Below are 23,833 nucleotides of genomic sequence, written 5' to 3'. Positions count from 1 at the left end.
CCTCAGTCACCGTCTTGTAGTTTATTTTCCGTTTGAGAAGTGTGGAAAGAAAAATACAGTATACATATTATTGTACTATTTCTTATCAACCTTGGGCTTGTTGTAGCTGTATTCAGGAAATAAAAAGACTCATTTTTTATCTTCTGTGTTGATGCCATTAATGCCATTTTCAAGGGTTCAGTGCTTTACAGACTCTACATGGACTTAATCGGTAACATCAGAGGACTGAGCTAAAGAAGAACACAGGGGGTTTTGTTGTTTTAGAAATAAATAATGAACCAGTCAGCCTTCCTTCCCAAAACAACTTTCTTAACGTTGCTATGGTTGACATCCATTTACTATGTCAACCCTCATGATCCAGTGTATTTTATATAAATAATAGATAATAATGCATGCAAATTAATGTGGGACCTAAATGTGTCATTAACTAATATTTTAAAAATAGGAAAGCACCTTGTAGGGATGAAGAGAAGTTGTCTCCAAATATGAAATTAAATTAATTAGGAGAAAAATTAAGTTATCTGCCCACTCTTTTTATATGTCATAATGAGAGTATTCAATACAGTTTCCTTTAAATATTAGGCTAATGATAAGTAAGAGGGCTTTCATAGCTTGCAAATTTATCAAGAGATTTATCATCCATTATGCTTTTCAATATGAACCGTAAAACTCCATGTAACAGATGCTGAACATGTGTTACAAAGGAATTTATACCTAATGTTGATCTAGAATGAATGGTATACAGCGCCTATCTCCTATCTCAGTTTTGTAGTTCTTTAACTGGACATAATTTTCTTCTAAATTTTAATATAACATTTTCCAAAGCTCATTTACAGCACTTTCATATTGTGTAAAAGTATTATTTGAAAAACGAAATGAAACCAAACCAAATCAAAACAGTCTTTGAAAATTTAGATGTTTTTTCTTGGAAGTGTAGAATAAAGTGATAATGAGAACTGACATTCTTTTTCATCAAATTGAAAAATCCATAATCAACCCAAAATGGAATCTTTCCTGCAGATAGAGGATTTTTTTGTGTGTCTGAGTAAGATTCATCTCCCTACTCTGTCCTGGCCACTAGATTATAGAGTCAACCTTTGTTTCAGTTTGTTCTGCCTGCTACAATGTCTATAAAATAGTAAATTTTACTTCAGAGGGCCTGAGATCATATCTTGATGATTAAAAAACTCATCTGGCACATAGAGAACCAAATTTATACCAACAATACACTCAGGTTGTGATAAATCTTTGACACTGAAAGCAAGGCTCAACATTAATTGACATTTCTAGGATGTTTTTTCCTCATTGCAAATTCTACTTGAATCAGATAAAGCTACTGCATTTTTTTTTTCCTTCAGTTTTTAATTCTCTGAAACTCAGGTTGCCTTAATGCTTCATGTATTCTGAGTCTGGTGTTCACAAGCAGCTGTGCTAAACACATCCTTGGGGGATTTACTAGATATGGACTTCCAAACTAAAGTCGGTGGATCTGTCAGAGGAATATGGAAATATGTTTTTGTGCTTTAGCTTCACAGAAGATTATCAGCAGTTGTCAAGAAAAATGTTTAGTATCTAAAAGGTCAGGCTGTTTCAGTATTTTTAGAGAGTTTACAGTTTATGCACACACGCAAACAGGTCTCTTGGTAGACTCCCAGATTTCGTTGTCTCCCTGGCACTTAGACTAGACCTTCTGGTCTGGTCCCTCTTGTCCAAGTGCCTCACTCCAAGAGACATGCACATCCCTGTCTCTCAGGCTACATCATCTACTCACTGACTTGTCTAGCTTGATCTCCACTAGTAATTACATGCTACTGATGTACCCACACCCGTTCTATCTGCTGACACCACAGGTACAGAACAGATCCTGTGGGGCTGATGCTCTCCTGGAACAGCCCTGGAGGGGCCAGGGCAAGGATTCGTTTCCCCGACTGGAGCACCAGGCCTCCCACATTGCCCTCTGCCAGGTTTCTTCTCTGTCTACCTTGCTTTGTTGCCTGCCTTCATTGCTGCATATCTCCTCTCTGCGTGCAGAGATGAGCATGTTATCACATAATTGAAGACATATATTAAAGTTTCATTTTCTCACCATGTTTTTTATTGATAAGCTGACTATGTCCAAACCTCAAACATGTACATAACATCTAAAAGCCACTAGTCTTGGTGATCTGCTGCAACTTTCTCCAAACTAAGTGACTGGAAATCATCCTACAATACTTGTTCTTGCACTCCAGAGATGAGAATGTATTTGGGCCTACAATGGACTGAAAAAATTAACATACTTCTAGTGTTCTTGTTTCAATCATATTGCATAGGAGAAGGTGTACATATTCATCTACCTCTTCATCTATTTATCATCTAAATATCTGAGGGATATTTCTGTATATAATTATAATACATGGACAACTATATACACAACTTGTCTTGGTGTCAGAGTACAATAATAACAAGATATTGTGCCCCATGTTTCTTTAATTTTAAAATACTTGAGATGATAGAACTTGAAATATGATTATATGAGACAAAAATATCTCTTCCCCTGTTTTTAAAAAAATGTATTGCAGAATTTCTCAATCCTACTCACAGAAATATTGACACATAGAAGCATGCACAGGAGTATAGTGCTTGGATAGGTTTTCTAAAACAATACATGTTCATTATTCGTTTTATGGGTACACTGAAAGAAATTCAGTAAGTAGGTAACTTGCAGAAACTTTTTGATGAGACTTTCAGGTAGAATAACCAAAAATAATATCTAAAACTTATTCTTCATTTCAGCCACAGATCTAAAGGGACTTCAAATATTAAAATAGGAAATAAATAGTCTTGTCTTTCCACTCTTAGCATCAGCTTTTTCACAAAATTGTTAAGAATACATTTGCATGGAATAAGGTTTAGAAATTATGGCTGAGGAAAGACTCTAAGATTTGGTCATTGCAGTCATTTTCAATGAAAAGTAAAAGGCAGAATTCAGATTAGAACAGTGTGTTTGTAGGGTAGAAATTCCATTAATCTCTTCTGGTCTGCCATATATGTAAAGTTGAATTGAAGAAGAGGGATTAGACAATAATCTATAGAGCAGAAGAGTTTAATTTTCTAAAGTGAGAGCAAACAAATTTTGTGCTCGAATGGGTAAAGGACCTGAAAAGTCTTGAGAGGCTGGACTGAAATGAAACAGCAGATCTGAAAGAAGTTAAAATATGAGACTGGAACACAAAAGGAGTTTGAAAAACAGGAAAAGGAGAAGTGAATAAAAGGAAGAAAGAATGCAAAAAATGAGAAGCCATTAAATTAAAAAAATAAATTAAATTAAATTAAATTAAATTAAATTAAATTAAATTAAATTAAATTAAATTAAATTTAAAAATAATAATAATCTAATTTAAAAGTTTCTGAAAAAAAAAAATGTTCAGTGTCAATTTTTATAGTGTTATATAGCAGAGTTCTTTCACTCCGAAAGTACTGTGAAGATTGTATGGCTAATAAATGAAGTTTACCACACTGTCTTGCTGTGACTTCTAAACACTGAAACAATATAAAAGCCATAGACATGCCAGATATACTTGCACTTCTACAGCCCTCCATTACTGTACCAAACCACTTGTCTTAACATCTTTCTTCACTGAGACAAAATTTATGTTCTTAGATTTACTGCTTTATAAGTCTCAGGTGTTCACATTGGGATCATTATTACTTTTTAATGACTCGACTATTCTGTCTCTTTTGGTTCTGCAAAGACAAGTGTGATTCATAACACATACACCTTAAATTAGATACAGAGACTTATTGTTACTGTTACTTATGATGATTGTTGTATCTCTATTGCAAGGTATAACCGTAACCTTCGATTTTTGTTCTGTTCACACTGCCTGTTTCCTGTTATTTACTTCATTTCTTCAAATATTGCACTCTGTTAGTAATTCAGCAGTGGTACTAAATCATAGATAGGCATGTGAAGCATTTCTTGTGTTACACTGACCAAGTCAGTATATATTATATATAACGCATTAAAAGTTAACATGTTTAAAGATAATTATACATTTTTCCACTGTAAATGAGGTATTTCAAATGTTTCTTGGTAATTTACCATGCAGCAATTATACTTAAATGGTTAATACATTTCTTGGGTAATGGGGCTAACCTTTATTTTGTACATTCATTCCTGATAAAAATTCATAGCATATTTACAAAGTAAAGCTATGTTCTTGCAAAAAACAAACCAAACCAAACCACTGGCAACTCTTTAAAAAGCAGTGGCAACAGATATTGTATATTTAAATGTACAAAGGATGTAGTGGTTTGGAAAAAGATAAAAGAATATTTAACATAAGGAAGGAAAATTAGAATATAATTCTGGAATATAATGAGTGGAAGGAATGGAAATGTGTTGGGAAAACATGCAGTGGTGCTAAGAAACATTTCCTCCTGACTCTTAGGGACAAATTTCAAAATCTAGCCTGCAAAATTAATGTTAGCTCCTTCCCACTGACTGAAGCTGATTCAATGAAGTAACAAACAGCTTAGCCTAGGTACAAGGAAGGTAGGTGCTCAGAGGTCCTTTAGACAGAGAGACAGACTTGCAGATGAGTGATTAATTACATATTGTCACAGACTTATAAGTCTGAAACTGTAGTTCTTAGTTTCTCTACCAAAGAGAGCTTTCATATTGCATGGGCAATGTTCACTTGCTGAAACTTCTTATGAATGTCCTGAGAAGTTCCAGGTTGTCATTACACTTGTTATGATATAAGCCCCGATACTGGAGTTAAGATTATGAGTCTCAAAATGACTTGATAATAAAACTACTAATCATCTTTAAAAATCATATTCCCTTATTTATACTGTTTACATACCACATATATCTTGTGCAAAACAGACATGAAAATAGGCTTTTTGATTACGTTTTTTACAGAAACCAGTATGATGCATCAAAGAGAAAGTTTTAACTGAACTAATTAAACACTTTCTATTCATTCTTTTTAATATTTTTTTGTATGCATTTGTATTGAAATCCACTGAACATACATATATACATAAATGATAGTCAGTGTTATTAATCTATTTTCCATTGTTCTTTTTTTTTTTTTACCAAGTCATCCTGAAATTGTATCTTTCAGATAAAGGTCAAGGACAGAAGGGTGCACTGAGTATGCAGTATGGAAGCAGTCAACCCTTACATTCGTTTAAAAGCAGGACACCTTTAAGGAACCATTAGCATTTTGTCACAAAATCAATGAGTCTGATTCTCTTTTCACTTGCACAAATATAAATTGGGAGTAACTCCAAGTTTATGAATGAAGTTTTATTGGCATAAGTGTCAGTGTATGATGAGCCCAGAGGACAAAATTGTCAACTGTTTTCTGTTTGCATAGCTCAAATATCACACTGCAATGGGGACAAGTACTTGTATGCACTGGTTTAAATTCTCCATTCTTTTTTGTTTCATTTATCTCCTAAAAGAAATCAATTTCTGAAAGCATGTACTGCATTTTTTACTTTTTTTTTCTTTCTTTTTTTTTTTTTTTTTTTTTAAGACAAAATACATTTGGATGGCAATGACGAAAGAGGAATAAAGAACAATTTGGTTTTAGAATAAACACACACGTTAACATCCCCACTAGAGATGAGGAAATCTACACAATGCCAGGTTATATTTTACTGTTTGCATCTACCTGTGTGGTAAAAACAGCTAGTACAAGAAAAAAAAAGTCATCAAACTTGGTAAATTAAAAAGGATATAAAATATAAGGCAGACTTACAGTCACTCTCTTTTCTAGAAGAACTGTCACTCCAAGATGAAGTAAGAGCTTCACTGTAGCTTACTTCAGAAGGTAGAAGTGCAGCTAAGGAATGAGTATCACCATATTGTGTCAACACCTGAAAGTGACAATTTCTCTTTATTGACTGTAGGGGGAGCTGAAACAGATGAAACTTTTAAATTATACATGTTTCTTTGGAGACCAAATAAGCATGATGAATTCCTTGTTCGGTATTGTTGAATGTCATACTATCTCATCATGTTTAGACATGATGCAATCACCATACTAGAGCATATATTATTATATTCCATAAAAAAGTAATTATGTCTGGGCCAGTGTGCTAGATGTACTGATACGAGACATGAAACACAGTATTATGAATATCATCCTATTCTGTAGTACAGTTCTGTTACACATTCATCTTTTATATGTTCAGTTGCTGCAGAAATGACTGACTAAAAATGTGAAATAATTGCATCTTCTAAACCAACTTTAAATATAAACCAGCAGTGAGTATACCTTTTATTCTATGATCTAAATTCTAAGCCTAAGCATTTTGAAGTACTAGATGTTTTGATGGGTTTTGTTTGTTTGTTTCAGCTTTGTTTGGTTGCTTGGGTTTTGGTTGGTTGGTTGGTTTGGTTTTTGTTTGTTTGTTTGTTTGTTCATTTGTTTTTTTTTTATGGGGGTGAATTAAATGGGACATCAGTATTAGGATTTCTAGGACTTTACACTCTCGTAAATAATTGTAATCGTAATTAAGTATTATTTAAATATATGCTCTTATAACCTGCATGTTCTGCATAAATCTGAAGTAGAACATTGGAGAGGCATTGAATATATATATTCTTACTTCAGGGAAGTGTTTATAGCTTACATTCTACATTGCAATAGCAGACTTTCTTACAGATGCTTTATTTGATCTCTTGTGCCTGATGCAAAGTCATGTAAGCTTATAAATATTCTCTGTCCTGTAGAAGTCACCATTAAAGTTAAGCATATCTGAATTTCTCCGCAGGGCTGATGCTTTGGGAATTCTTTTGAAATATCCTTTGTAGTAGCAGTCCATTGCATTGACCTGGAGTGACGCTGACCTCACTGAGAGTCAGGGAGAAGCAGAGTTTCAGCTGCAACGAGCTCATTACAGAGCTGTAGGGTAGAAACTCACGTTGCTTTCCAAAAGCTCGTATTGCCTTCAGTGGGATCAGAACATTTTTCTCAAAGTACAGGGTATTCAAGAGAAAATAACCAAGAAAGTGAAGCCTCTAAAAATTACTCTAAAGATGTGCTTGGTCAACAAAAACATTTTTAAACAATTCTGTACTTTAAACAACTTACATCTAAACTTTTTTTATAAGATTTGTATTCTAATTTTATTTGATATGGTATATCAGCATATTTTTTTTTTAATGGAGAAAAATGACGTATGCTCAATACGCCCAGGCTTCTTGTCTTTTTATTTGATTTGCAAATTAAGTATGATCATAGATCAGTTTCTGATTTTATTTTTTGCTTCCAATGCTTTTAAAAATCTGAATTCCAAGTACCTTGCTTGCACATAAAAGGCATTATTAATATTAATGCAATTCAATGATAATTTATTTTAAAGGTTGAATGTTACCGCTCACTGACTTCTTGGTAGGCTTCATGTAGTGGCACAAAATCCCACAGCATAAATGTAATGAGAAAACTCTTATTCTGATGTGAACAGTAATTTTCAATTTAATGCCATTTTATCTAAGAAAACAGAAACACAAATCTTAAGGTGAGAGGCATATACTAAAATAAATTAGAAAAAGATTGTTCTTGTTCACTTGTTTTGTCTTAGTGGTAATTAAATTAGTAGTAATTAAGTAGTAATTAAATTACATCAATAATAATTTAGCTACCATAGAATTTTCTCAGTGGAGATAATTTCAAATACTGTTTTTGTGGCCATATTCGTGTAGAGATAGCTGCAAATAGCTGGTTTGTGTTTCTATTTATATTTTTTCTTAGTAAGCAGGAATTTTGGAACATAGAGATAACGTATAGGTGAGAGCATACTACTAAAGTGGTGTTAATCAATGTCACATCATCTCATGAATCCTAATATTCCACTATTATACACAACATTTTTAATCTTAATATTCCACTATTATACACAACATTTTTAATGCACTTGAAGGTAATAATACACATAAACAAAAATACTTCTCCAGGCCAAAAAATTGTGTGTAGTGACTGTTCTTACCTTGATGCTGCTGTATGTTACTATCAAACCATCAGCTCCATAAAGACCTCATGCATTGCCACAGTTTTCCTCTCTGCAAAGTTCCAAGAGTTAGGGTTTTATGGCTATATGCTACTGAGGAAAGAAAAGAACAAACCTTTGGAACATGGAAAGCAGCTGTTGCAACTTCCTAGGAAGGTTCAGGCAGACTAAGAATTGATTTGGCCATTTTTGCACTATGACAGGATTTTGCAATTGCTTCTGACAGCTTATGTTCTCTGTCATGAAAAGCCTTGTACACAGGGCTTTTTGGGAGGACCTGCACACAGGGCCTTTACAGCAGTAATTAGTAATCCAAGTAGGTACGTGGCATTACCACTCAGAGGTTTTCAGTGCACTTTTCTCTCTCTGCTCTCTGGACAGTGGACCCAAATACTTTCTTCCAATTCTCAAAATCATTGTCTTTGATTTGTTACTTGGTCTTTGCAGCACTTTAATTAGGCTCCTATGACCTCTGAGCAGGATGTCCATTTTCAGTTACATGTCATATGCCTCACTGTTTTTCATAGGACTGTACGGATAAATCATAGAAAATACTTGAAAAAGTAGCAGAAATATTTTGCAGTTGTGAAATGCATAGAACTTCCTCTCTCAGTGCTGAGTAACAAGAAAGTACCAACTCTTAAGAAAAGACAAAGTGCAGTCTAAGACTGTTTGCCAAACTAAGTGCTTATTATGTCTTTTTTTTTTTTAATAGAATAATTATTCTGTTATAAAGCCTGAGCTGATTACAATTACAGATACTCTTATTGATATTGCTTAGTGCACTTCTCATACAGATGCTGTGTTAAAAGAATAAAGATATTCTGTGATGCCAGCACACAGAAGAGAATTGTCCAGCTTCAAGTGTAAATATCAACATGCTCACTGATATATTTGCAAAACCAGTGTGAATTCTGCTCAGCCCTTAGTTCTACACTAATGGTGTAGGGGTTGAAGCTTCAGAATTACTATTTTCTATTTAGTGGAATGCTCTTCATCTTAATACAGTACAGATGTGAAACAAAGTACATAGTCTAAACAGGGAGAATAACTCAGCTATTTCACTGGCAAAATTCACAGTTGGAGAAACATAGATTCTTTTGGTCAAGCAAATAATTAACAGACTCCTGCAAAACTCCCATAATGTGTAATTTGGGTGTGGGGAGATGTTTTACATTATAGATAAATATTCACCAAAGTAATAATAAATCTGTCCTGTTAGGTGTATTCTTTTGAGAGCAAGCAAATCTCAGAAAGCCACGTTTTGCAGTAACCTACATTTTCCATTTCTATAGCTCTTCATTTAATTCTGCCTACAAAAAATGGCAAGTACTGCATCAAGAGTAACTCAGAACTAGTTTAGAGAAACAGAATGTTAAGCTGATGGGAAAGTGCTGTGACTAAGGCCTGAGGCCAAGAAGCATAACTACAACCTATACTTCCAAGTATGGTTGGAAAATCCAATCTTTAATCTAAAGAATATAATTTTCAATCAATTTTAATCACATCAGTCTCATCTAATCTTAATTCTCAGGTTAAAACCTGTATTTATGACCTAATTCTCAGAGGTGATGAGTATTATCATTTACAGTGTCTTCCATTTAATCATAAGTGCAGTGGAAATATTAACTCTTTGTGTTGAAAAATGCTATAGGGTTACTGCTCTTATAGCATCTCTGATTTCAGTACAGGCACAGAGGTTTTGGACTTGCGTACACAAGCAGACCCAAGCTGCTCTACCCCTGCTCCAAACTGACCAGATCCAAGCTGTGCCCAGCTCAGAGTTGCTGCAGTTCTATTAGCACGAGCCCAGCACTGGATCCATGTGCTACTGTGGCTCCGCAGTTTCCAGGCTACATGTTTTATTCTGGGTGGCTGAAAAGCACCCAGGAGCATGTGTTTGTCTTTAGCCTTTGTTCTACCATCACCAACAACTTAATTCAGGTGGTGACTTCATGTAGATATCCCCCTTTTCTATACATGACATCTATTTGCTACAAAGTGTACTGAAAAGCTACAGAAAAGGTGAATAACTGAATAAAAAAAAGTCTATCAGGTTTCTCTGAGGTAACTACCAAATATTTTAGATTTGACCATCCTTGATACTTCATTGTAAGCAACTACAATAACCCAAAAATACCTCATGAAAGAATAAATGCTTTTGTCGTTCAAATTATTATTTATGATGGTATGCTAACATGGATTTTAATTAGTTGAAAATAATCTTTGTTGTTATTGGCAGGTACCAAATATGTTTACCTGGACACAGGTAATTCTCTTCGCTAAATTCTGCATGGTAAATTTTAGGTAGAAGATTCTTTCCGTCTGCTAAAATAGGAAATTTCCATTCACTTCCAGGACAGCAGAGTTACTACTCTGGACTTCAGAAGAACAGACAGTAAGTTATTCAGGGTGCTATTTAGCAGAGTACCCTGGGAATCTGCTTTTGAGAGTTTAGGAGTCCATGAGTGCTAGTCAGCCTTTAAGAATCACCTTTTAGAAGCAGAGGAGCAGGCAATTCCTCTGTGTCCTAAGTCAAGCCAGAGAGTCAGAAGACCAGCTTGGCTGAACAGGGAACTCCTCATGGGGCTTAAGGAGAAAATGAAAATGTATGATCTCTGGAAGGCTTTGCAGGAAGAGTACAGAGATATGGTTCATTTATGAAGAGAGAAGACAAGAAAGGCTGAAGCTGAATTAGAGTTGAAACTGGCCAATGTTGCTTCAGACAACAAGGGTTTTTTAAGTATGTTAATAGCAAGAGATGGTCTAAAGAAAACATTGGACCAATAATTGTTGAAGATGGTCATCTGACTAACAGAGATGAAGAAAAAGTGGAGGCATCCAATGTGTTTTTTCCCTCAGTCTTTAAGAATACTGATAGACTTGAACTGCCCAGTCCCCTGAGTCGGAGATCCACAAGTGTGGGAACAGATACTTTCCATTGGGGGACACTGAAGTTGCAAGGTCTGTTCAGCCTGAAGAAGAAATGGCTGAAAGGGGTTCTCATCAATGTTTATACATATCTCAAGGGTAGATGTCAAGAGGATGGGACCAGACTCCTTTCGGTGGTGCCCAATGATAGGATGAAGGGCAACGGGCACAGACTGAAGCATAGGAGTTTCCATCTGAATATGAGGAGAAACTTCTTTACTTTGAGGATGCCAGAGCACTGGAACAGGCTGCCCAGAGAGGCTGTGGAGTCTCCTTCTCTGGAGACGTTCAAGACCTGCTTGGATGCATTCGTGTGTGATCTACTCTAGGTGTACCTACTTTAGCAGGTGGGTTGGACTAGATGATCTCCAGAGGTCCCTTCCAGCCCTAAACATTCTGTGATTCTGCGAAGGTATCAGCTGTATTAGACGAACATTCACAAGTCCACAGATACATCCTGAGTTCTGAAGGAGTTAGCAGATATCAAGGCAGGACCCCTCAAAATGTCTTGGTTGTCTGGGGAGGTCTTTGCTGACTGGAAACCAGACAATGTTATTTCAATCTACAAAAAGGGCATGAGGGAAGACGCAGGGAACTACAGACCAGTTAGTCTAACTCAGGTTCCTGGAAAAACTGTGAAGATTATACTGGATACTATGGAACAGCATTTAATGAATAATGAAGTCATCAGGCACAGTCAACATGAGTTCAAAACAGGAAAGTCCTGCTTAACTAATTTGATATCCTTCTCTGATACTGTCAACCACCAAGTGGATGAAGGGGAAGTGGTGGAGATAGATTTTCTGGATTTTAGTAAGGCTTTTGATACTGTCCCTCACAGCTTCATTGTGAACAAGTTGTCCAGCTGTGGGATGAGCAGGTTTATGGTGTACTGGGTGAAGAACTGGCTGAATGGAAGCACTAAAAGGGTTGTAGTGAATGTGGCTACATCTGTCTGGCAAGCAATCACCAGTGGTGTTCCTCATGGTTCAGTTCTAGGGCCAGTTCTTTTTAATACATTTACCAATGATCTGGATGCAGGAGTTGAAAGCACTATTAGCAAGTTTGCTGATGACACCAAACTAGCAAGTGCTGTTGACCCTTTTGAGGGACAAGACGCCTTGCAGAAGGATCTAGATAGATTGGAACATTGGGCTATTATTAATGGAGTGAAAGGTAACAAGCTGGAATGCTGGGTGCTATACCTAGGAAAGAGTAATGCCAGGCAGAATTATAAACTGGGAGAGAAGTGGCTGGAGAGCACCCCTGCGAAAAGTGATCTAAGGGTGCTGGCTGACATTAAGCTCAACATGAGTCAGCAGTGTGTGCCCTGGCAGCCAAGAGTACAAACTGAATCCTGGGGTGCACCAAACCCAGCAAAACCAGCAGGGCAAAAGAAGTTATTATCCTGCTGTATTTGCCACTGGTGCAGCCTCACCTAAAATGCTGTGTGCAGTTCTGGGCCCCAGAATTTAAGAAGGATGTGAAGGTCCTTGAATGCATCCAGAGGAGCATAACAAAGCTGTTGACAGAGATGGAAGGAATGTCCTATGAGGAGCAGCTGAGGACTTTGGGCTTGTCTACTTTGGACAAAAGGAGGCTAAGTGACTTCCTGAGGAGGGATGAAGAAAGGAAGGTGCTGATCTATTCTCCCTGCTATCCAGTGATAGGACACATGGGAAAGGTTCAAAGATGCACCAGGAAAGGGTTAGACTGCACATTAGGTTGCATTTCTTTACCAAGAGGGTGGTCAAACACTGGAACAGGATTCCTAGAGAGGTGGTCGATGCCCCATGCCTGTCAGTGTTTAAGAGACATATGGACAATGCCTTTAATAAAATTTTGGTCAGCCCTGAACTGGTCAGGCAGTTGGACTAGGTGATCCCTTCGAACTGAAATATTCTATTCTATTCTATTCTCTTCTATTCTCTTCTATTCTATTCTATTCTATTCTATTCTATTCTATTCTATTCTATTCTATTCTATCCTATCCTATCCTATCCTATCCTATCTTATCCTATTCATTTATGTCGTCAGTCCAAATATCATCCAGGGAGCTTTTGTGAAGAGCTGATATAACTTATCAGAAGATGCAAACTGCTCCTGATTCCCAAGTAGAATGCGAATCCTGCCCATATCTCTTCCATTGCATCAAAAAAGAATGAGTTACGAATGAGCCAGACAAGTCAGGAGTTGGACTCAGTGATTCTCATAGGTCCCTTTCAACTCTTGATATTCTTTGATTCTACATTTGTTAATCCAACAGAAAACTACTTTTAATTTATTACCTTCTAAACAGGTCAACTTAACTCTCTGGATAGCATGGTCTTTAGATAGTTGCAAATGTGGCAATAAAAGTTAGAAAGCAGCATTAGGAGGAAGACAGTAAATTACCTCTTTCAGCAGCACATTGCAGTTAGAATAAATTGCATATAATACTAAACTGCTCTCAAAAGATGCTTTCCAATCTAAAATTGAATTATTCTGTCACTGTGGAATTTTAACATCACACTTGCAAGAACATTTTACATCTAAGTAATCAGTCTCACCAAGTGTCAAGATACAGCCAGAACATGTCTGAACATACTGCTGGCCTTACCCAATCTTTGTGGTGAGCTTGTTTATTTCATTTGTCAAGCTCAACATTCAGTATTATTATTTCAGTTGTAGCAGCCTGAGGATATAAGCAAGACTGACATAGGGAAAACCACACAAGTTTGGGCACAGAATATTTATTTGCATGTGAAACAGGGTAACAAAGGAGACTTTTTAGCATAGCTGCTCAACAAAGCAGATAATAAAGTTTCATAGCAATAGATATTAATGCAAAATGTCAGTAAAAATTTGATATTATTTCCCTATAAAATATTGTTTCTTTCAAGATCAACAAAGATATAATGTTAACAAAACAATAAATTTTCAAGGTTTTCCATAAATCCTTATGAATCTTATTTACAGTTTGCAGCTAACTGAACATGAATGCTATCTATAGCATAAACAGGCAGGAAATCCAAAAGCACAGACCACATATTGATCTTATTGCTACCCTTCATAAAAGTTTCTATCTCTTTGCAAAATGATTGTCACAACATGGAGAAATCTATGATACAGAAGATGGGGAATGTAAAATGGAATTTCAGATTTACAAATTGCTGCCAAGTGTTCTTAGGTTACAGGGTGAAACTGTCTTTCCCTAGCTTCAAAGCTGACGACTGTGTTCCACTAGTGAAAATAAACCTTTAGAGACACCTTTGCTGTTTCACCTCATAGACTGAAGACTTACATTCTAATACTGAGACTGGGATTCAATCTTACTCTGCACCTGACAGCAAAGGACCTCATTTTAACTGAACAGGTCCTAACTGGCAGAAGCAGGATCGATGAAAATAAAAACACAAAGGTGCTGCAAAGAATTATGAAAAGTAAGTGTACCTGGAACACGTTTCAAAGTTTTTCTTCACCATTTGTCTCTTCTCATTTCAATTCATCCTATATCACTCATGTGATCGAAACAGAATAGGATCAGACATTGGTCTCCAGAGTCCTGCCTGAAAAATAAAACAGTTACTAAAGGGAACCAAATGCCTTTGAGCCTCTCTAGCTCATGTCAACCTACACAGATTGCCTGTATGTTTCACTACTGCTTTAATCCTCCATGTATTTTGGGAAGTGATTTTTAAACTCTGGTTTCTGTCTTATTAATTGCATTTTTTTCTTTTTTCTTTTTTCTTTTTTCTTTTTTTTTTTTTTTTTTTGACAGAAATCTAAATGGAAATTGATAAGGCACTATGTTTTCTCCTTAACACAAAAACACAAGTGTTTCTGGATCCTCTCATATGGAAATAGTCTACCTACCACCTAGGAAAAGAGTTAATCACTATCTCAGAATCTCCAGAGCACTGACCTTTTGTGTTAATGTCTTATTGTGCCAACTACAAACAATCAGAGGCTTGATTATTTATTCACATTTGCTTCTCATTGTGTTTTGCCATTGAAAGACAAAGAGGTTCTTGTTTTCTTTTCCTGAAAGGAAGCCTTGTATTCTCCTATGATCCAAGGATGTTGCATATGAAATATGTAACAGACCTTTCACATAGACATGAGGTCTATCTAATCCTGTGTAATCATACATTCACAAAGTTTTATAATCTTCAAATTTTAGACCTATGGTTTTTGTTTTTCTCATGTTGACCTTTAAAACCTGAAAGTACGTAAAATTTGGTTTGTGTGTTTTCAAAGGAGACATACATAGTTTGTGCCAGAAATGACCTACAAAGACCTGAAGACTGTATGGACTAATCACTGGATATAGCATTGTGTGATGTTGAGAAAAGCGCAGGAAACAAACTCGGAATATCTACTGACATCTCTGAAAATGTTGATATACTGTAGTCTAAATTTTAAAAATCATGAAGCATACTAAGGTACCTTCCTATAGTCAAAATATTTACTCTTGAGTGATATAAGAAGCAGAGAAGATAGCATGCCCACAGGAGCTGTCGCATATAGGAAAGCTAATTATTGGATAGTCATTGTTCTGTCTCTGTCTCCTATATTTCAGCAAAGTACTCAGTTTTCTTCTCACAGATACTGTAATGAGCACTAATCCTGGATACTGCCTAGCTATCCACTAAATAATCATCCTTAGTCTCTCAAAGGTACACAGCACTGGCATCCCACAGTTGCTTGCTTGCTCATTAGGCAGGTTTGTCTGTTAATCAGATACTAAGTGCAAGGTTTCAGCGTATGTGGTAGCAGAATGCCAAATAAAAATAAGATAAATGTTTACACCTTTTTATTCCCTGTTGTTGTAAAGAACATGATTCCTGAAAATTTTGCTGTCAATATTTCTTAGCTGGTAGGACTGAATCCTGGAGCTCTATAAAGAAGTCTTCTTCTCAATTAATAATTGTGACGACTGTGTTATGAACCAAGGATAGGAATATGATTTCCATTAAAAAAAGTTGTGTGATTTCTTCCTTGGTGAATTTTTCCTTGGCTGCAGCAGGTACAATCCCACAGTGGATAGGACAAGGCAGCAGTTCAAAAAGCATAGCAAACATACCTATCATGGTTAAGCACATGCTTTGAGATAAATTTCCCTCATGTAGAAATAATAACTTGAGAAGTAGCATGCTTTGGTAGTTATCTCAGATGCAATTGCATCACAGTAGTTACACTGCAGCTTTTGCTTCAATGCATCTCAGTTTTAGATAAAACAATTTGTGTAGACATGCCCCAAGAGGTAACCATATGGTAAGTTTTTGAGGCTACATGAACTACCTAGTGGAAGTCTCAAAAAGTCATGCTATTCTTCAAGTTACAGCTGTGTCTTTATTTTTAGTAGTCATCATTACCTGCATTAGTGAATGCTCCAGGCTTCAAGTGCTGCTTCCTAGTTCTATGCTGTTCTTTGACTTTATTTGTGCACATAGAGCCAAATGTAAAGGAAGATGAGGGACAAATAGGTATTTAATTTAGCTTAAGGAAGTTAAATAAATGTTAGTTTCTTGTTATTAATGTTGGTGGCTTTGAAATAATGATCTCTTAGTTACACACAACTTTTTTTTTTTTTTTTTTCTGTTTAATATCTATTACATGGACTTTAAACATTGGTGCCTAAAGGGCAATAAAGTTTCTCAGAGATAAATTGCTAATTTAGAAGCATTTGTTGACAGTAATTGCTCAGTACCTGACCTTATGCTTAAGGGAAAGCTATAAAAACATTATTCTTAGCTTTCAGCAGTGAAGATATGTCTTCCCAGCACCTCCCTTTTACTGAAGCAAAAAATAAAATAGAGTAAAATAAAATGTCTGACCTCTAAATAAACCACATGCAGTGTGCCCAGTATTTCTGGAAGAGGTTCTACCCACACTGGCTGGCAGTATCTCTTTCCAAATTCCCGGTGGGTTCCTGTGTCTCTGTGATATATAAAAGCAAAAAGAATATGATAAGAAATCAAGAGCTTTTATACTTTGACCTTGATAAGAGTTACAGTGTTCTCCAAAGCTCTGGAAACTGTACTTGTTACAGTTTACTCTATTTTTTGAGGAGTATGTTGCAGAATTTAAAAGGATATTTTTAGCTAACAAAGCAGTCTGCCCCAAACAGAAAGAGATGGTCACCCAAATTATTATAGTAACACTCAATATAGACTTATGGGAGGGATTCCTGAAGATATATTTCAATAAAAGGGAGAACAGAAAAAAACAGGTTGTCCTTCAAATTTTCAGATATCCAATGATTTTGGTATCTCTAAGTTTTGAAAGACAGAGTATATCTTTTCAATGGTACAGTAATCCTAAATCACAGAGAATCTACTAGGGTACCAGTATTAACCAAGAGAAAAAGGACTTCTCCCACTTGGAGACCAATTATTTGATTTATGGGGTTTTTTGTTTGTTTGATTGTTCATTTTTTCTTCTCTGTTTTTATATTCCTTTTTCCTGAACCGTTGGTCATTAGTCGTATTTAGAAACAATACATATGGATCTGACCTGATTGCTTTTTCCATCTTCATCTGGTTGCTGTCTAGAGGTAAGAAAAGGAAGTTAATCCTCAGCTCAAATTGCCAGTTGGATGTTTGCCCTATTCTGTAGCACAGAATGTGTACATATCCTGAGATCACCCTGCAGTTTTTGTTAATAGATTCCATTCTGAGAGTTTAGGCTACTTGTGATTCTTGTGAAGTTCCTGTTCTCTTCCTGCTGCATAGTGTGAATTTGGCTTCTGGTGCTTTACTGGAGGACTTTGTCTCCAGGTTACAAGGAAGTTTTTTGTATACCAAGAAAAGTGGCAGAGTCCATCCTGGATATCATGGAGAACTTCCTTAACAAAATTATTGTTTCCTGGTTACTTTTAATGAAATAGACTGGATTTCATTATTCAGGAGACTGCCTTAGAGAACTTTCATCCTAAATTCCTAGCTCTTAAATGTAAAATATATGCAGAACACAACAGTAGGAGAATTTAGAAAACACAGAGAAACAGAGACTAGATAGGAAAAACTGATCTTAAGTATGTGAATATTAGAACGGTCAGTGATATATAGATTCATTAGTGTTATTTATGAAGTAGACCTAAGAAAATCAAAATAGCTGTCACCTAAAGAAAAATGTCTCAGAAATTAGGAAAATATTTTAATTAAAGAGTTTTTGTTGTTTTTTTTTTTGTTTGTTTGTTTGTTTGGTTTGGTTTTTTTTTCTATATTCTTTATTGTTGTTATCATAAAATGTTTTATTTAAGATAGATACTAAGGTAAGCTTGTGGAGTAGAACTGTTGCTATGTAAAGGTTATCTTTGCTAAATACCAGCAATCTCTTGTGCAACTCATAGGCAATTGCTTAGAATGATATGTATGAATGATATGTATGAATGTTCTTATATAAGTCATGCATGAAGAAATACTTTATCAGTTGAAGCCAAAAAAATTATTTCTGTTTCTTGTTGTGAAGAGATGCTGTAAAATATCAATAGCACCAGATTAACGTGACTTGCAGACTATCCTATTACCACAAAACATTTATTTTTTAACTAAAACTCCCCCCACTTCCTGCAAATTTCAGGTATAATCCTCAATATGAGGATTTAACAAGCTCCGTTTAGTTCTTACTCTTAGAATGTAGTGTAATAATTTATGTTAAAACCAGCTATCGCTGTTGTAGGACTGGTACATTTGTCAGTTCAAGGATATTACATTCTCTCCAAATTTTCCCAATGCTGTTTTTTCCCCAGATAGAACCAGATATGGCACAGACCATCTTGAGAACTGACGTCAATAATAAGAAAGGAATAGCAGCCAGCTGTCACACCATATTACATCAGATTCTTGCCTCAACTCCCCTGGGAAATGCTCTGAATCATAATTAGTACATAATCACTTTGTGTTTTTAATTAAATAACAGCCAGGTAGCCAAGTATCACAAAGAAAAATGTGTTTGTTCTTGGCCTTGAAAAAACAAAAAATGGAGAACAGTGATCAAATTGACCTTGTGTCTGTTACATGAAAGTCACCAGTTGCTTTGGAAACATGTAACACTTTTTTTCAGGCTCATTCAACGTGGAATCCATCCACATCTTTCAGAAAGTGGCAATTTTAAAAACTGAGGACTTCGTCTGAAGAACTGTCAGTAACTTCATAAAAAAAAAAAAAAAAAAAAAGAACAGGAGCAGATGGTAAGTATTTAAAAATGTTATTTTTTCCAGACATAAAAGGAAAAGATAAGATTTTGCTACTATTGTGAAAATTAAAGCAATAACCAGAGACAATGGAGAAATACATTAGCTGTCCAAAAGAGTCTAGAGACATTATAATGAGTTTATTCCACAGAAGTCAATATATATTTTTGGTCCCCTGTCATTTTAATTATAAATGAAAAAAAAAAAAAAAAAGATTGTATTATCTTAATATAAAGTCTTGCTTTATTAAAAACCCTCACATTGAATATATCATGTTCAAAATATAGGAATTCGAGGAAGAATTTGCATATCTGGAACATTCTAAACTTAGTGTGAACAGTGAATTATCACTTCTTTTTTTTTTTTTTCCTAGATTCATGACCTTTTAAACTCTCAAAACTTGCAACAGGTAGTAAAATAGTTTAACATGCATCTACTTATTTTACTGTTTTCCCAAGAGGCTTGTTAATTTTCAATATTATGAAAATACCAGTAGATGTCTCTATTGCTCTATTATTTGCAGAAGTTAAAAACCAATCCCAAGCTCAAATCTAAACTAACAACCACCTCCCAATAGAACAACAACAACAAAGCAAACAACCAAATAAAACCCCATAGCAACCACCACCACTGCCCTGCATCACCACATCATAACCAACAGCATTTCATCTGAAAATATGAAGCTTACAGTGAAAAGCAGATGGTACTATGGCTCCTCTCTTCTGTCCTATTTGTTTTTCTGCAGGAAGTAAAGAGCTCACTTAGCGTTATGTCATGTTTATTGCACTATTATTACCACTGCTATCCAGAGCATAAAGTATGAGATATTTCAGTTGGATTTGTTTTCCTGGATATAGATATTCCCTGTCTTACTAGGGAGAGGTTTGGACATCATGAAGATTTGTATACCAAAGCCATATGTGGTGACAGTTGTTGTGGTTACACTCATCTCCCAGTGCTCCTTCTATTTTGGTTTCCATATAGTGGGTTGCACACAATTAAAATTTTCACATTAAAGATTAAAGTTTTATAACTTCCATCCTACATTAGATGTTATAATCCATTCTTGCTTTTCTCAATTTCTTTGAAGATTTTTGAGGGACTGACAAAATCTCAAACAATGTGAACTAGTCTATAATATGCTGATGTATGAATTTTAACATTGTCATTAATTACCTAAGAAATGATTTAAATTTGCTATTTTTTACTGTAGCACTCACATTTTCTGTGTTTCCCCTCCAGCTCTGAATGAGATATAAAAGGGTCTTGAAGAGATTATTAAGCTTACCAAAAGTCTCCAAGTCTTGGTATATATTTATAATATTAAATATATAACATATAAATATAATATGTATTAATATGAATTAATACTAATTGAAAAACAGTACATGAAGGCATTTCTGAAAATCTTTATATATCCTTCCAAAGAGAGTATACAATGTAAATAACAGCTCTAGTTGCAACTCTGTCTTCCCAATTCCACACTGCTTCCTACATTGAAATACAAATATTTGCTGACATATTATCTGATCCAAGCTAGTATTTTCAAAAAGATAATGGATAACTGAAGAATATTTTCCTCAGAAACAGCAAAAACGCCCCAAATCCCTCTGTTTACACCTGTATTTGATCCTAAAATATCCCAGGTTGTATGGTAGTGTAAAAAAGACTTGAATCAAGATTAGTTAAACTAATTAGTTAAACTGCCAGGAAGATAATGACGACAACAAGCTTTCCTTTGCCTTCAAACAAACAGAAAAGTTCTCAAAAACTGTATTTTCATTTTAAAGACTAGAATAGACAGACTGTATCTGCAAGGAATGGGGAATACTGCAGCAGGTAAGCTGGGCTGACAACAGCAGCAAAATCCACACTCAAGCTATTGTCTGGTCTTGGAGTTATTTAGAGAAGTGGTGTACAGTGTTCAATATGTTTGCCTGTGTTTCTCTGTCATATTTTTGTGCTTCAGCAACCAGTTTTCATGACTTGCTGCTCAGAAAATTCATAACCCACTTGTTGCCTCTATTTCTGTAAATTTCCTCACAAGGTGGAGTGGAATGGTGAGGGAAGAATTATCACTCATTCTCTCAGATGCCTACCACATAAATGTTGCCCCCTTCCCCCCAAGTAATTATCTAATTTTGTTTCATTTCTCTCATATGACTCAGACATATAAGCATGCTTGAAAGTTCTAGTGTAGCTGGGCAGAGCACAATATTGTGGTTTTCCTACACCCTATCTCACCTTCTTTCAGACCAGATATTTTCCATGAAAGCCTAAAATATAAAATAGTATTAGGAACTAAGGGGGAAGAGAAAAAAAAAAAAAATAAAAAAGAAAAAAAAGAAAAAAGGAGATAAGTGAAAAAACTTATATTGGGAAAAAAAAGGTAAAGTGTCTCTTGATGCAGCATGAGGCAGTTTAAAAATATTCCCCAAAAGCTATGGTGACTCAAGGCAGCACTTTACCGTTACCTTCCCTTTATTTTGCACATCTGCTTTTGTCTACTTAGAAATACTCTGTTTGGATAAAAAGCAGAGGGACCCCAGAAGGTATTCATGCTGTAATATCACATTCCTAATTTTATCTGAGAAAATGGGCATACTATATTCATTAACTGAATATAAATACATGTATTTTAAAAATAATTGTGCTGCTGTTTGGGATTATCATTGAACTCAAAGGGCATTTTGCATCAAGGAGTATTTCAGAATAAGGTCTGCATATAGTTATTGTCTCCAACACTGCATCATTGATATGGCATGGTGAAAGGAAAAAGCCAGACAATCAGAGGTGATAAAAGACAAAGAGTACAAAGAACAAAATATAGCTTAATCTCTCTCACACATGAAATCATATCCTGAATTAATTTAAATATTTTATTTTAGTGAAAAATGTCTTATTCTTGGCTTCTCTTATTTATATTCCCTTTTTTAGTTCCTTTTTATTTTTTATTTTTTTTACTTTTGGAACCAGAGAGAAAAGGAAAAAAGATCTTCAGAAAGAAATGCACACATAACAAAATCTTAAACATAATTATGTTAGTCCATATGCCATATATGTGCATATATGTTGCATGATGTGCAGATCACATAAATGATGTGTAGAGAGAGCACATTGTCAACAAACAAACAAAGAACAAAATAGGAAAGGAAGAAAGAAGACCCAGGGCCAGTTAATCACACAGTTGTAGGAGCAAGGACAGTGGGGCATTAAAGTTCACTCAACTTTTTTTATTCATAACACAATTACCAAAGAAAGCAATAGCCAGTGACATTTCACCACAAAGTCTTGAGTACTTTTTGCTGCCACTGACAGGATGCTCCTGCATTTCAAGCCCTTAGGTTCTTGTTTGGTGAACTTGCGATTTTTAGTTACAGCTAGCATAACTGGCATTCGATTTTGACTGGCTCTATAGCAATAAAATAATATATTAAAACTTTTGACATATTCATAAGTGCTATTAAGAATGAATAGTATACATAAGAATATTTGTCATAATAAGAAAGGATATTCTTTGTACTTTCTTAGATAATCAGTTTTCTTAAATATTCAGAATCATATACAAGTTTCTAATGAGCCCATATGATAATTAACTGGAATTATACAACAACATGTCTAATTTTAAAGATTGAGATAGATTCTGAGACAGCATGGAAATAAAATGCCTAGAAATCATAATCTTAAATTACCATGAATTTTAAAAATATAAACATATTGTTTATTTTGTTGTCCACTCCAAGAAATAAACGTGTAAATTTTTCAAATATAATTTATTTGAATTATCACTTTCTATCAAAATATTTTTACTAGAATTATACACAAGAATCTTATTTCCATAATGATTGGGAGCATAATATGTTGTGAAGCAGCCCAGCATAAATCTTTCCTAACATTTCAAAGATTTTCAGGCAAGATATCTCTTTTCTTCTTATAATTTATTAAAAAAAAGTACATAAGACAAACAACCACTCAAGTAAACATTCAAACCTATAGGGCTCTATGAAACTATAGAATATCCATTTACAAGTCCATAAATTTCTATGCTTACTTGCTTCTAAAATTCCCATGGCTGTATGAAATATACAGGAGTTCTGGTACTTAACTGCGGTATAGGCATTTAATGAATCTAACATGGGAAATATGTTTCCTACCCTTAAAATATGCACACATGAGTACAAGAACATATACACCTACATTTGGAAAGTATTTCCACAGCTGAATAGTCACTGTAATTGTTTTACCTTAAAAGGCCACTGTTTATATATATATATATATATATATATATATACACAAATACAGAAAGACACACAGAAGAATTAATAACTTTACAGTTAATATTCAGTATTAAATGGAGTACCCTTTTATGAAGCAGCTGGAATGTACAAAATTCTCTATATATATCTTGCATTTTTTCCTACAATGTCTAAAATAAAAATAAAATAAACAAACAAAAACATCTGATTTCTGTCTTCAACTGCTAATTGAATTTATTTCCCAACTTTATGAAGTATTTTAGTATCAATTTTCCCAGGTTTCACAGATTTTGTGTTATGAATGTTGAACAGATTGTGGGAGGCAGGAAAAGATTTGCATTTGTGTTGAATGGTATAATTACACCTTTCTTCATTCACAACTTGCAGCGTAAGTTCTATACTTTTGTACAAAGGACAGGAATTTTTCAGCAGGGAGATGTCTTTGTGTTTTGCCTTC

Source organism: Nesoenas mayeri, assembly GCF_963082525.1.
Source record: "Nesoenas mayeri genome assembly, chromosome: 2".
In the NCBI taxonomy this organism is placed as follows: Eukaryota; Metazoa; Chordata; class Aves; order Columbiformes; family Columbidae; genus Nesoenas; species Nesoenas mayeri.
This window is presented reverse-complemented; position numbering follows the sequence as displayed.